General features: G+C 39.3%; 1 protein-coding gene across 11 annotated transcripts in view; it reads left to right on the forward strand.

Moving 5' to 3' along the window:
* The window catches only part of JAK2 (Janus kinase 2), a 244,896-nt gene that overhangs the window by 44,272 nt on the left and 186,492 nt on the right, over window positions 1-14,132 (forward strand). For 10 of the 11 annotated variants that reach the window (XM_082470861.1, XM_082470860.1, XM_082470863.1 and 7 more), the window contains exon 2: window positions 10,684-10,737. The exons of the other annotated variant lie outside the window; for it this stretch is intronic. The gene's annotated coding sequence lies outside the window, so the exon portion shown is untranslated. The remainder of the gene's footprint in view (window positions 1-10,683; window positions 10,738-14,132) is intronic. 11 annotated transcript variants of the gene reach the window in all.

A 14,132-nucleotide genomic window follows, 5' to 3' on the forward strand; every position in this document is an offset into this window, starting at 1 on the left:
CCACCTCCCATTTCTAGTTCATTTTCTCTCCTGCCCACAACAGCTTCTGTCCTGCCCTGCCCTTACTCATCCTTCAGGTCTCCCTTACTCAGGAAATTCATCCCATTCCTGCAAGACACTTAGGGAACTCTTGTCTGTGCTTCTACAACATCCTGTACTTATTCATTTTATAAGTAGAGTTTCTTCCCCCACTGAACAGCAAGCTCTTTTTTTCTCCTTCGCCCTTGTATCCCTAGTGCCCAGCCCAGATCTGACACACAGTAGATGCTCAATAACTCTTTGATAAGTGAATGAATGAGATATATAAAAGAAATTTGGAAAGTTGTGCTTTTAACTGGGGAGAGATATTGAGGCTAAGATAGTTTGTAATTTTTTTCTTTGCACAGATTTTGAGACATTATTAGCATTTCTACCTGTCTTTATTTTTTTTCCAAGTTATACACCATTATATAGAACTGATACTTTTTTATAATTAGGAAGTGCTTTTTTGGTTGTTTTTCATTCTGTAATCCACATTTTATTGAAAGAGACACTTGGAAAGAAAGCATGTGTCTTGAATTCCCCTGATTCCCATGTGACTTTCATGCTGTCCCCCGCAGTGCCAGGACCAAGGCTGGCTTGATCAGATCTGGGCAGTGGAGGAGAGTTGGCTCTTGGAGGAATTAGCCAGCTTTCTGGATTCACTAGGTGAGAATGGTTCTTAGTAAGGATGCCAGTAAATGTTGGGAAAAGATCACTGCTGTGGAGCCAAAGTGGAGACAGCAAGCCAGGAACTGGGAAGGAGATGGACCACCTCATGCACACAAGGTCTGTCAGAGATTCAGATTCAAACAATAGCAGCAGGGATTATGTGACAGGGTCAGTGAAAGGATCTCACATCTGAATTAGGATTAGGCTGTACACTTTGATGCTGGTTTATGCAAATGCTAAGGAGTCTTTTAAAAGCCATGGCCCAGGGAAGCCTGCCTGGCCCTGTCCAGTCTTAAAAGAGCCCATTCTGAGGATGGCCAGGGATTTCCAACAGGTCTGTACAATTTGTTTTATTTTATTAGATGCCATGTTCAGATCTGCATTTATACTGATTTATTTTTTATGATATACTTTCAAAAAAGGATTTGAGGTGGCTTAGAATAAAAGCACAGATACACTAAGACAAACAACCAATAATACAGCTTAAAAGGCAGAAATCCAAGTAAGAGGGGGAAAATTAATACTATATTAAAAAGTTGTGGCTGAAGAAAAATGACATCATTAAGATCAAAGTTTGGCCCTGAGCTTTCTTTTTTTCTTTTCCTTTATTCCTTCTTTTTTTTTTTTTTAAAGCTATTGCATTTTTGGACTTCGCTGGTGGTGCAGTGGTTAAGAATCTGCCTGCCAATGCAGGGGACACGAGTTCGATCCCTGGTCCGGGAAGATCCCACGTGCCGCGGGGCAACTAAGCCCATGCGCCACAACTACTGAGCCTGTGCTCTAGAGCCCGTGAGCCACAACTACTGAAGCCCGCACGCCTAGAGCCTGAGCTGTGCAACAAGAGAAGCCACCGCAATGAGAAGCCCGTACACCACAAGGAAGAGTAGTCCCCGCTCGCTGCAACTAGAGAAGGCCTGCGCACAGCAACAAAGACCCAACACAGCCAAAAAATAAATATAAATAAATAAATAAGCTATTGCTTTTTTCATTTATTTATTTATTTATTTTGGCTGTATTGGGTCTTCGTTGCCACACATGGGCTTTTTCTAGTTGTGGAACAAGTGGGGGCTACTCTTCGTTGCGGTGCACGGGCTTCTCATTGTGGCGGCTTCTCTTGTTCAGTAGTTGTGGCTTGCGGGCTCTAGAGCACAGGCTCAGTAGTTGTGGTGCACGGGTTTAGTTGCTCCACGGCACGCGGGATCTTCCTGGACCAGGGATCGAACCCGTGTCCCTTGCATTGGCAGGCGGATTCTTAACCACTGTACCACCAGGGAAGTCCCTGGCCCTGAGCTTTCTAGTAGCTGCAACAAAACACAAACTACATGGATTTTGTATTTTTAAATTTTTCTGAAATAGCTCTAAAGTTTTGTATAGCTAAAAAGAGTATCTGTTCATCAGGAGAGGAAATTCTGTCTTGAGTGTGAGCTCTGAGAGGAATTTGCCATGCAAACCTTTAAGAGGCACTGAACAATATAGTAAATTATTTGTATATAATATATGCAGTATCCTTATTAATGCTCTATCTTTTTGATGGTGTTCTGAAAGCAGATGATTAAAATCTTGGTTGAATCTTGATCATGGTTACATTTCTACTTTATTTTTATGTTTTTACTTTAGGTATTTATTACTATATTTGCAACATACATTTAGGATTTTTTTTGCATTATTTATTATGGCTTCTATTAATATTAGGTCCTTATTTATTGCTCTAAGTGCTGACTCTCAATGCTTTTTGCTATAAAATTGACATTATCAAATATGATAATTAAACCCTTAAATTGTCATTATGAGTTTGCTTAAGTTAGCCATATTTTGTGTAATTATTATCACAAATATTTGCTCAGTTGGTTTGATTCTCTTCTGTTCCTCCCATCAATGTTTTTAGATTTTATACCATCTTTACATGTACATTGCTATCATTCATTCCTGCTGCACATTTCAGGTTTTTGAACTTTTTGTGGCTCTTGAACTATGTATTTTCTAGATGGACTCTGCCAGTTAAACTGGGATTGTATGTACCAGCTTCAGGCAAAAGTTAATTTACAGTGAAGCTCTGAAATTCCTCTTCTATTCTCCTTGGTTTATATATGATCTGAAAAGTTGATGCTAGAAGTGAACTGTGTCTTGTAATAACTCCAATTTGCCACCCCTTCTACAAATGCCTCACCAATGAGTTGTTCAAACCTCTGGCTGCTAATATTTAAATTCCTAATTGTAATCATTACTGGAGACCTCATGCATTTTGTTTAAGATCCTTTGGAACCAGAAGTCTCTGCATCTTCTCTGTCAACAAATGTGTGTGATGAAATCACTTTATAAATAATTGGTATCATTTTACAATTCATTTCCTTGCGAGTCTTAAATATACTTTTTCAACTTTATTACTGCTTGATATTGGGAAAGGGAATGATTTTGACATCAGTAGCAAAGCTATCAAGATCTTGTATAATTTATTCTTGAATTATCAGGCACAGGTCTCACTGAAATGTTGATAGTTATATTTTATATACTGCAACCAAGATGTGGAATTAACTTTAGCTCATTAAATGGATATTTCTGGATCCATACTCAGATCTACAGGAACATGCGAAATCAGACAAAAACAGAAGTGATGATAAGAAATATTCAGTAATTCAAGGTAGCTGATGATAACATCTGGGCCTTTGGAGGAAGACCATGGAGGAATGTTTTATTAGGCTGAAGAAATATAGGTAATGAAAATGTGAATGGATATAAAGACCTTCCTAATAATGAAGGTTGTTAAGTCTTAAAATCACTTTTTAAGTGCTGATGTAACTTTCTTTGTTAAAAGGATAGATACATAACCGGCCAGGTTGAGTCTTAGGGAGTTGCTACTCAAAGTGTGGTCCACAGACCATAAACACTAGTACCACCTGTGAACTTGTTAGGACTGTGGATCCACCACAGGTCTACCAATCAGAATCTGCATTTTAACAAGATGTCCAGATTATTTGTATGCACGTTAACATCTGAGAAGCAAATTGCCTTGGAGCACTCTTCCAAACTTTGCTGCATATAGGAATAAACTGGGGAGTTTTAAAAAATACTTATGCCGGGACTTCCCTGGTGGCACAGTGGTTAAGGATCTGCCTTCCCATGTAAGGGACACGGGTTCGATCCCTGGTCCGGGAAGATCCCACATGTCGCGGAGCAACTGAGCCTGTGTGCCACAACTACTGAAGCCCATGGGCCTAGAGCCCGTGTTCCGCAACAAGAGAAGCCACTGCAATGAGAAGCCTGCGCACCGCAACGAAGAGTAGCCCCTGCTCGCCACAACTAGAGAAAGCCCGTGCACAGCAACAAAGACCCAACGCAGCCAAAAATAAATAAATAAATAAATAAATTTATTAAAAATAAAAATACTTATGCCAACCTCCAGAGATTCTGATTGACTAGGTCTGAGATGTGGTCCTGACAGTGGGAATTTTAAGTGTTCCCCAGATAATTCTAATGTACAGCAGTTTCCACTGCCTTAGAACTATTTTAGTGGCATATGGAAATCCACTGAAACCCTGGACTCAGACATACTAATTTTTTTTTTAATTGTGGTAAAAAAATACATAACATATAGTTTACCATTTTAAGTGTAAAATTCAGTGGCATTAAGTACTTTCACAGTGTTGTGTAACTATCATTACTATCCATTTCCTGAACTTTTTCATCATCCCAAATAGAAATTCTCTACCAATTCAGCAGTTATTCCTCATTCTCACCAACCCTTATTAGCCTTCTGTCTCTCTGTATTTATTATTCTGGAATGTTTCATATAAATGGAATCACACAATATGTGGCCTTTGTGTTTGACTTATTTCACTTAGCATAATGTTTTCAAGGTTAATCCATGATGTAGCACATACCAGAATTTTGTTTCTTTTTATGGCTGAAGGCCACTCTCCCCACTTTCTGATAGCAGGGTTCTGAACCTCCACAAGGCTGAGGTTGCATGGGAATTTCTTTAAGGTTGGAGACTGCCTTACCTGGTTGGGGCCCAGCAGCCTGTGGTGCAGATACAGGGTGATTGGGCTTTTGTTCACAAGGAGACTCACTTGAATTATCACAAGTAAGAAGGAGGGCATTTTAAGGATACAAGAGAGGTTGCGTCCTTCACCATTCAAGGGAAAACAAGACACCTTGATCCTTGGGGAGACAAGAGTTTTGGGTTGGTTCTGCATCCCAAGAGGCTCTGGAGACCTCTCTCTTGAGTGAATGGAGCTTTCCTCTGGCGTGCCATCATCAATGGATCCTAGCTACTCTTTGTATGTCTGCTTCATTCTGTTATGCACTTGTATTCTTTCACTTTTTGATGACTATATTTCCTCTACCGCAACTTCTGCTTCTTACAAATTCATTTTGCATAAGGCTTACCAAGGCTTCTTTTAGCTCCTACAGCTGTCATTGCTAACCACCTCATTCTCTCCAGCAAAATTCTCTAGAGATACCAGAAATCTGATTGGTCCAGCTCAACTTTCTGTACCAGATAACGTCCGTCATTGTTAAGCAGTGGTCCTTCTGGTTCAGTGGTTGTTTCATAGTCTCCTTGGGCGGGGGTGGGGTGGGCTGTATAGGGCAGTTGTACTTGGAAGTTGCTGGAGGGAAAGGCAGACACAATTGGTGTGTCTAGAATAGCATGTGACTCGGAGTTGGCCTCTCTGTACTTATCACTTGTGTGCTCAGGTTGATAGTGAACATATTTTTACATGGGAAAGTACTGGTTAATCATGAAGCCTGACTTTCCTACCCAGTTGTAAAGGCAAGTGTATTCTTGAAAACATATTTAAGAAACAGTGAAAATAAGACACAGGACACTTAGTTAAATTTGACCTTCAGGTAAACAATGAATAAATTTCAGTTGAGCAACATCAATGTTTGTGACATACTCACACTAAAAGATTATTCATTGTTTTTGTTGTTGTTGTTTTCTAAATCAGGCAACCCTAATGACAAGAGATTTTTCAAAGGGAAAACTATTCCTCAGGTATGTTATGAAAAAGTCTGAGAATTAGGAAATGGTCTGTGTCTGAGATATTCCAGCTACCTTCTGCAGGTAGGGGAATGTATTGCATTACACTGTGTATTTTGCAGTGTCTGTAAAATTCATTTGGTGCTTAACTTTATGCTCCAAATAATCTTAGCTATGGCTGCTGCTGCTGCTGGGGTTGCTACTGTGGTTCCCTGGCTATTTTATCACATGATGCACGCCAGCTGGGTAATCTAATGAGAGTTTAACAAAGGGGCTATTTACAGTCCTGTGGGAAGTGTGTAGGAAACCACGAGGGAGACTGCAGTAACCCCAGGCAGGCACGGTAACCTCATCTAAGCCTGATGGCTGTGTGAACAGGACCACTTCATAGGCTTTGTGGCCACCTGTCAAGGGACCTTGACAGCCCCATGGCGACCCTGCAGGTAGGGAGCTGGAGAATATACATCTCACCTTCACTCTCCTTCCTTCCTTCTTCCCTCCATTCCCCTGCCAGGGCTCTCAGATGACGAAATCCAGGCAGAAGGCACACAGGCCAGCCTCCCCAGTGCACAGAGGGGGTGGAGAGGAGCACAGAGTGTACGGAAGGGCAAATGGAAGACTCAAGCTCAAATCCTTCCTCTGCACAGACCCTGTTAATCATTTTACGTAGTCACCTCACTTGATCTCACAGCAGTTTTATGATGAAAGTACTATTAGTGACCCTGTTTTACTGATGTGGTTAAAGGATTAGTAATATTGAAAAACTTGCTCAGGGTCACATAGCTAGTAAACAGTGTGAGAATCTAAAACTATCTATTCACCTCCATTTCACTGTACAAGACTTCCTGGTGACATCTTTTCATTGTTATTCTTTTTTTTTTTTTTTTTTAACTTTCATGGTGTTTAAAATTTTCATTGTTCACATGTCATGTTGCCAACTATTGAAAAATCCCCCCAGATCTAGTTTAGCAGCTTGTATACAAAACGTGGTGACTCAGTGTTTGTTCATTTTCTGTTTGACTTCTGGTTTGGGGTGACAGCAGAATCAGGGAGCCCAGGTTTAAGAGTTGGGTCAGTCAGTTGTTTCCTTGCAGGAAAGCTGATAAAAGAAGACACCTGACTTAGAATCCATGGTTCACGTGGCACAAGTGAAGCCCCGACAAGTCAAGACTCTCAGACATCCCAAAGAGTAATTTTACAGAATCTTAGGTTTGGAAGGGCCCTTAGAGGTCACATACAACCTCGACCTAGTGTGTGACTCCTATTCAAGATTCAGTCCATCTCTTCGTCCCTAGGGTTGTCCTCTAAGTAAACACATCAAGAGAGTGTCTGACCAAGAGATTTAGGGAAGGGTCCATAACTCCCTTGAGTGATTCTTTTTTTTTTTACTACCTAAGAGTTTCATTTCACTGCTGAACTTTGAACCTTGGTTTGCCCACTGATAAGACGGTGGTGGGTAATATAAGATATAATAATCTCCTTGAAAATTTGCAGTGCTTCCTGAAGAAAGTGCCAAGTTGTGCTGTTGAAATAAGTAGGAGCAAACTTAGACTCCCTAAGTTAATTTAGCTAAATTCCTGATATATAAAAGTCAGGAGAAGGAAATGTGGGTTCGAATTTTAATTATGAGACAAAACATGAAAGATGATTCAGTTAGTGTATAATGTAATTCGAAAAGTGGAAATAATAGACTAGAGACAAGTGTTTACTTCTAGAAAGTGAAACAGAAAGAGATAAAAGCCAAATGACTTTTTTTCTATAAAAAGCCAAGCACATTACTCTCAAAAGCTGAAATCTTCCCTTTTATTTGGATTTTTGAATCATTACACCCCTAGAAAAATAGTTTTTGAGTTTGCAGTTCCCATAGGATTGCATAAGTTATTTACACTATTAAATTTACTTTAATTTTATATAATTTATATATATATATTTTCTTCCAACTTGTATGTTTAGGGTTTTTTTAATAGTCAAAGAAGGTAGTTTGAGTTTAAAACTCGGTTTCAGAGGAAGGTTAGGTTAAGTGGGGAGAATTCTGCTGTTTGGATGTGGCTTTCTCTCTCAGTCTATTATAGTAGCACAGGTGTCGTGGGCCTAAATTCTGTGTTTCCTGTGCCTATCCTGCCACCCCTGACTTCCCTCAGCTACTTTCAACCGGGGTTCCCCCTTTCCGCTCCTGTGACACCTTAGGCATGCGTCTTTATGGTACTTGTTTAGGTCCTTGTACTTGTACAGTACTTGTAGAGAGTCTTGTGGGTAGAAAGGGCATCTCATTGATCTTAGTAACCGAATATGCCCAGCATGTAGTAAATGCTCAACAAATGCTTGTTGAAAGAATGAATGGATTCTCTCACTCTCTAATGAAGCCTTCCTACCTGCAGGAGCTCCACAGTACCCGCTGCATGATTGTCGGGGGGAGGGGGTGAGGGGGGAGGTAGTTGCCTGAGTGAATCTGGGCCACTGCAGATTTTCTGCTGCCAGTACCTGTGCCTGAAATTTCTCCCTTTGTTTCTATTTTCTTTGACTTAAGACAAATAGAAGCTTTAGTCCCACTTAAAATGCATATGTCCTTTGAAGAGGTAACTCTTTAAACTTTATGAAGATGTAAACCTCATTCTAAACCTTACAATTTAGTGTAAGTCCACTTGTGACCTCCAGTACTTGGAAGAGGGTTTGTTATAGGATACAGGAGAGATAGAATGAAGATACCAACAGCCTGAAGAAGGGGGCAGAGAAGGGGCAGCTGGGGATACAGAGGGAAACCTCTAAATAATTTAGTGTCATCCTCACCAGACTGGTTTTTTATGTTTTTCAAAAGATTCTTTGGGTTATGCAATAAGAAGAAAGTCCTAAAAGCATCTTCCTTTCCAGGTTTGGGCTTTGTAACAAAGTCCTTCTAAAGATAATGCCTGGGCCTTTGATGTCTAATTCTAGTTGAAAAGAAAAATGATGTGAGGAATGACTCTAATGGTGGAAATTGCATGTCAGTAAAGAGGATAGAGCTGTTAGAGTACGGGGTAACTGGGGAGACAGAATGGCCTTTCTGATAGCTCTTAAATTGTACAAAGTCAATGGCAGTTAGCTTAATCTGCCTGCTTGTAAGATCGGCCCTGGATAATGTCGTGACTTACTGGTGGGAAATAAGTAGAATTGTCTTGGTTTGTCTGGGACTGTCTCCATTTTAGCACTGAAAGTTCTCCATATCTTGGGAAACCCCCAGTACAGGTCAAACCACAGCATTTGGTCACTCCAAAGGACTCAGATGTGAAGGTGCATTATGGTCTCTTAATTTTAACATTAATACAGCTTCTAACTTGGTCTCCAGTACCTGTGGGAAGAAGATACATTTTTAAATAAGTAAACAAGTCACACAGTTTGGGAGGATGTCAGCTCTCCTATCTCATTTTGATAAGGCAATCTCATAATCAGCTGAGAACTCCCAAAGGTGGCTATAAAAATAACAACAGTTACATAATTATACTTACCTGGTTTAAACCACTAATAAAACATTGCCAAATTTTAGCTTAGTGTGTGAAGATAATTATTTTTGTCTGCAAAGATAAATATCTGCAGATGAAATATCTTCATCTGCAAAGATGTTACATTACATGCACAAGAAGAGTTTTATTTTTCTGGCTTAGCATACTTTTGTTTTAATTACGGCTTCCATCATTTTTCACCACATTAACAGAACACAGTTGATTTATTGTTACAGGATATAATTTCAATGGACACCTATTGCTTTTGTTTACTGAAAGCACTATACTGTGTTATTTATTTTTTAAAATATATTTAATGAGGCATCCTTTCATTTATAGCTCACCTGTACTTAATATAAACGTTTAAGAGTTAGTATCATTTATAGAGATCTAAATATATAGAGAAGAAATAGAGAGGGGAGAGAGAGCCACCAGATGCCTGCTGCCTTCTAACACCTAAAGTGCTACATTTATTTATTATGTGAATATAGAGACAGTAAGACTATTCATGAATCACAAATCAATAATATCCACCAAAGCCATGCATTAAAAACAAATCAAAACACATTACTAAATAACTCTTGGGTTAAGGAGAAAATCAAATGGAAATTACAAAACAGGTAAAGATGAATGGACACAGGAGCATTACAAAATCTGTGTAAAATCTTTACAGAATCTGTGGTTTATAGTCAACATGCTACCCAGAAGGAAACCTATAGTGTTATGTATATAGAAAATAAGGGATATTGAAAATAAATTAAGGGGACTTCCCTGGTGGTGCAGTGGTTAAGAATCCGCCTGCCAATGCAGGGGACATGGGTTCGATCCCTTGTCCGGGAAGATCCCACATGCCACGGAGCAACAAAGCCCATACACCACGACTACTGAGCCTGCGCTCTGGAGCCCACGAGCCACAACTACTGAGCCTGTGCACCACAACTACTGAAGCCCGCACACCTAGAGCCTGTACTCCGCAACAAGAGAAGCCACCTCAATGAGAAGCCTGCGCATTGCAATGAAGAGTAGCCCTCGCTTGCCACAACTAGAGAAAGCCCGCGCACAGCAACAAAAGTAAAAAATAAATAAATAAAATAAATAAATTTATTAAAAAAAGAAAATAAATTAAGCAAACTTTCAAATCAAAAGTTAACCTCCTAATTCAGCAGTCAAACAAACAAACAAACAAAAACCCCAAAATGAACACAAAAGAGAATAGAAAAATGTAAAAAATGTAATGGCAGAAAATAATGCAATAGAAAATGATAGTAGAGGCAGCTGAACTTGAGAAAGTTCTCTTTTACATTAGAATCTCAGCTGCCTGTTCTCTGATTTGGATACTCACCTCCCGGCCCAAGGAATATGGATTATGGACATTGAAACAGAAACAGAAGAAAGAGAGCAGGAAATCCATGATTACCTTTTTCTGGGAGACTGCAGAGGGGAGAAGAATAACATTTACTAAGATATATGTCAAACATTATGGTATGCAGGTTATATACATTTTTTGGTTTAATAATATATCTTACTCATTTACAGATGAGAATATTGAAGCTCAGAGTGGCTTAGTAATTTCTTCAACTTGACCAGACAGTAAGTAATGGTGCTTGAACTTGAATTCTAGAAGGGTTATTAATTGGAGTTTAATTTACCACGTGTTGTCAGTTAAAGATGCCATTGGTTTTAGAAACATCTTGTTTTGAAAACTCGTATCTGTCTGGGAAGGTCATGGGGCTATCAGTCATTCACATTTTAGAGTGAAATGGTTTAAACAAATTGCTTTCCTCTCAACACTTAGCTGAGGTTAGCTTAGCTGTATTAAAAGAATGGGACATTTGAAATGGTTGGAGAGGGAGGAGTAATGAAGTAGGAGTGGTCTTGCTTGGAGCTTGAGGTCTGGATGAGACTGTAAGCAAAAGTACAGAAAGGGAAGTGGGAAGATGCCAACGATAGAGTCTGCCTATTTCAAAATTCTGGCTAGGGTCAGCCCCACCCACAAGAAGAGCAAGACAGGTTCTTCCTCTTCTCTCTCCTTTACAAATCAGTCCCTATTCCTGGGACAAGAGGTCCAGGTCCAAGGGCTGCTCTAGGGAAAATAGAGTCAGAATGGACTTTAGAGGCTATGCATGCTACTCCCCATCAGGCTTCCCCCACACCCATACGGTACCCCAAACTATCCCTGACATCCTTGCTGGACCAGAGTGATAAGAAACTTGCTTCCTCAGAGGACAGCTCATATCCACTTTGAGTTTGAGCTTATTGTTAGAAAATCCTTCCTATCATTAGCAAAAATCTTGTCTCCCTTCAGCTTCCCCTCATTGGTCTTACTTCTGCCCTCTGGAATTGCCCAGTCTATGTGGTATTTGTTCAAATGGAATTTGATCTGTCATGTACTGTTGTTTTTGGCTGATTTGCTAAGTTGATTAGATTCCTCTATAAACTCAATGTTTTGGATCAAGGTAAATGTGGTAAAATGTTCTAGCAATTATTTTTTCAGAAAGACTGCCACTGCTTTCTTAAAATAAGAATGCTCCCAATTTACAGGTTCATTTTATGAGAACAGGCTTATATACAAATCCGTAGACTAACCCACATAAAGCATCCACATAAAAAAGAAACAATCAGTATATTTTTCCTGTTGAGAGGCACTGCCTGAAAACTACCTCTGTTCTTGTGTGGCAAAGTAAAGTAACTAGATATTGAGAAGAGATCATCTAGTTAACCAGCTTGGGAAAATGTTCCACTTCACTTTTGATTTTAAAAAGTAACAATTAAAATGATAATGAGGTACCTTTTTTCTTCCATTCATTTAGCTACAAAACAAAGCAACACCCATAGTAATATTTAATATTTGTTGGGAAGAAGTAAAATTAGTACTCTCATCCATTACCATTAGTATTGCAAAAATCTTCTAGAAATCAATTTAGTAATATCTATGATTTAAAAATATCAGATCCTTTGGCCCAGTAGAATCTTCTGGGAAATTGTACTAAGGAAATAATCAAAAGATTTAAAAATATGTGATGAAAATTTGCAATCTGTTACAGAACAATTATTTGTAATGGCGAAAAATTGTTCACAACGTAAAAATCCAACAATAGGAAATGGTTAATTCGATTATGGCATATCCGCTCAGTGGGAGATTAGGCAGCCATTACAAGTAATGATTACAAAAACAACACTTGGTGTAATCCAGATAGTCCTAGAAGAAAAATCTTAAGTAAGTCATTGGGGTGGAAGCAGAGAAATGCTGAGACTCACTAGTTTGTAGCCACATGAAAAATTCTTGCAGTATATAAAAAATCACGTATACAAAGAAATACACTGAAATTACTTTTATGATAGAAAGATGAGAGAAGAGTTTTTTAATTAATCAAGATAATGACCCAATGCTTCATTTTTAAACCAAAAAGTGCTGTATAAATTAATTTTCATCTGGACTGTTGCCAAGAACTGCATCACTAACCTTGAGCAGCAGAAATATACAACTATTACTATAATCTTTTGGGGGATGTGTCAAGAATATAAATGTAAAAGCCTCTCTCTGAAAATAAGCATCTTAGGTATATACCCAACCCCTTATTTCTTCCCGTGCTACTCCTCTAACAAAACTGGAGGAGACCACAGAGTAGAAAAGGAGCTTTTCCAGAAGCAGAATTTTGAAGTATCAATAAGATGCTAACAGATAAACCCCTTCTCCTCTCCTCTAGGATACCCTGCTTACTGCACTGAGCTCTGGGAGGAAAAAGTACTAATGTGGCTAGTTACAAATGAAGGAGAGGAAAAGGGAGGAGTTGCTGGGAGAGTAAAACACTCCGGGTCCTCTGACACCTAGAGGAAAATTCAGAGCTGGACTACATTGCTGATTCTTTGGCCAGTGGAGCAGAAGGCAGATTGCTTGGTTAAATACAAACCTTCTTTCCTGCTCTTGCTGTTTCTATTGGACTTTTACAGAAGCTAGGATTTTCGCACATTTTGGCTGACTTCTTTATTCTGTTTTTCTTCTCCAACTTTATTATGGAAGGTTGTCTAGTGTTTCCTGTTTGTCTGAGGTCCCCATTGGTAGTAGCAAGAAACACTAGTTATTGGGATGTGCTTAATTATTTGAGTCTCCAAAGCTCCTGGTCATTGCAGATTGTGGGACCAAGAGTTAACACAAGGATATGACTGTCAGTCAGTTTTCAGATACGTGTATGCCACTGGGCACACCAAAATGTGGGATATGTTAGTCAGCTGTTGTTACACTAAAGCTGAGTAACAGCCTCACAACTCAGTGGCTCATAAAAAACAAGAATTTATTTTCCTTGTTCATGGCTCATAGATGAGCTAGCACTGCCCTGTTTCTGCAGGTCAGCTAGGCTTGTATCAAAGCTTCAGGTTGGGATCAACTGTGCTCCATGTGTCCTCAAAATCCCATTAGCTACATGAGGTACATTCTTTTCCTGATGGATCACCAAGCACAAGAGGCAGGCCAAGTCAAACCCCTCATTTAGGGCCTGTACTCACATTTGCTATTATTCAGTGGCCAAAGCAAGTCACATACATGACTATACCCAACGTCATTGGGATGGGGAAATAACTCTCATTAGATGTTCATATGGCAGAGGGAAGGGGTGAAGAATTGAGAACAATTATCTAATTTACTATAAGGAACAATGTGTAAACAGATTAATTCAAATACTTCAAAAGGAAAACCCACTGACTTGCAGAATAAATAGCATTATTGCCATGTGTGAAAAATATTCCATTTTTCTAATTAGACTAATGAAAACAATAAAATATCTCAGTTACCTCATATTTCTTTTAAAGAATGTACAGGCTCACTACATTTTAATGACAATTCCTTCTTACGACTATGTTGGGTGTCTGGCCAAGTAGGAATTGGTTCACTTGTAGGTGAGTTTCTGATTTTGGATTTTACACACACACACCAACCCACCCACAAACACACACACACACACACACACACACCACTTGTTTTTAGGAGT

Source organism: Balaenoptera physalus (genome assembly GCF_965194825.1).
Source record: "Balaenoptera physalus genome assembly, chromosome: 7".
In the NCBI taxonomy this organism is placed as follows: Eukaryota; Metazoa; Chordata; class Mammalia; order Artiodactyla; family Balaenopteridae; genus Balaenoptera; species Balaenoptera physalus.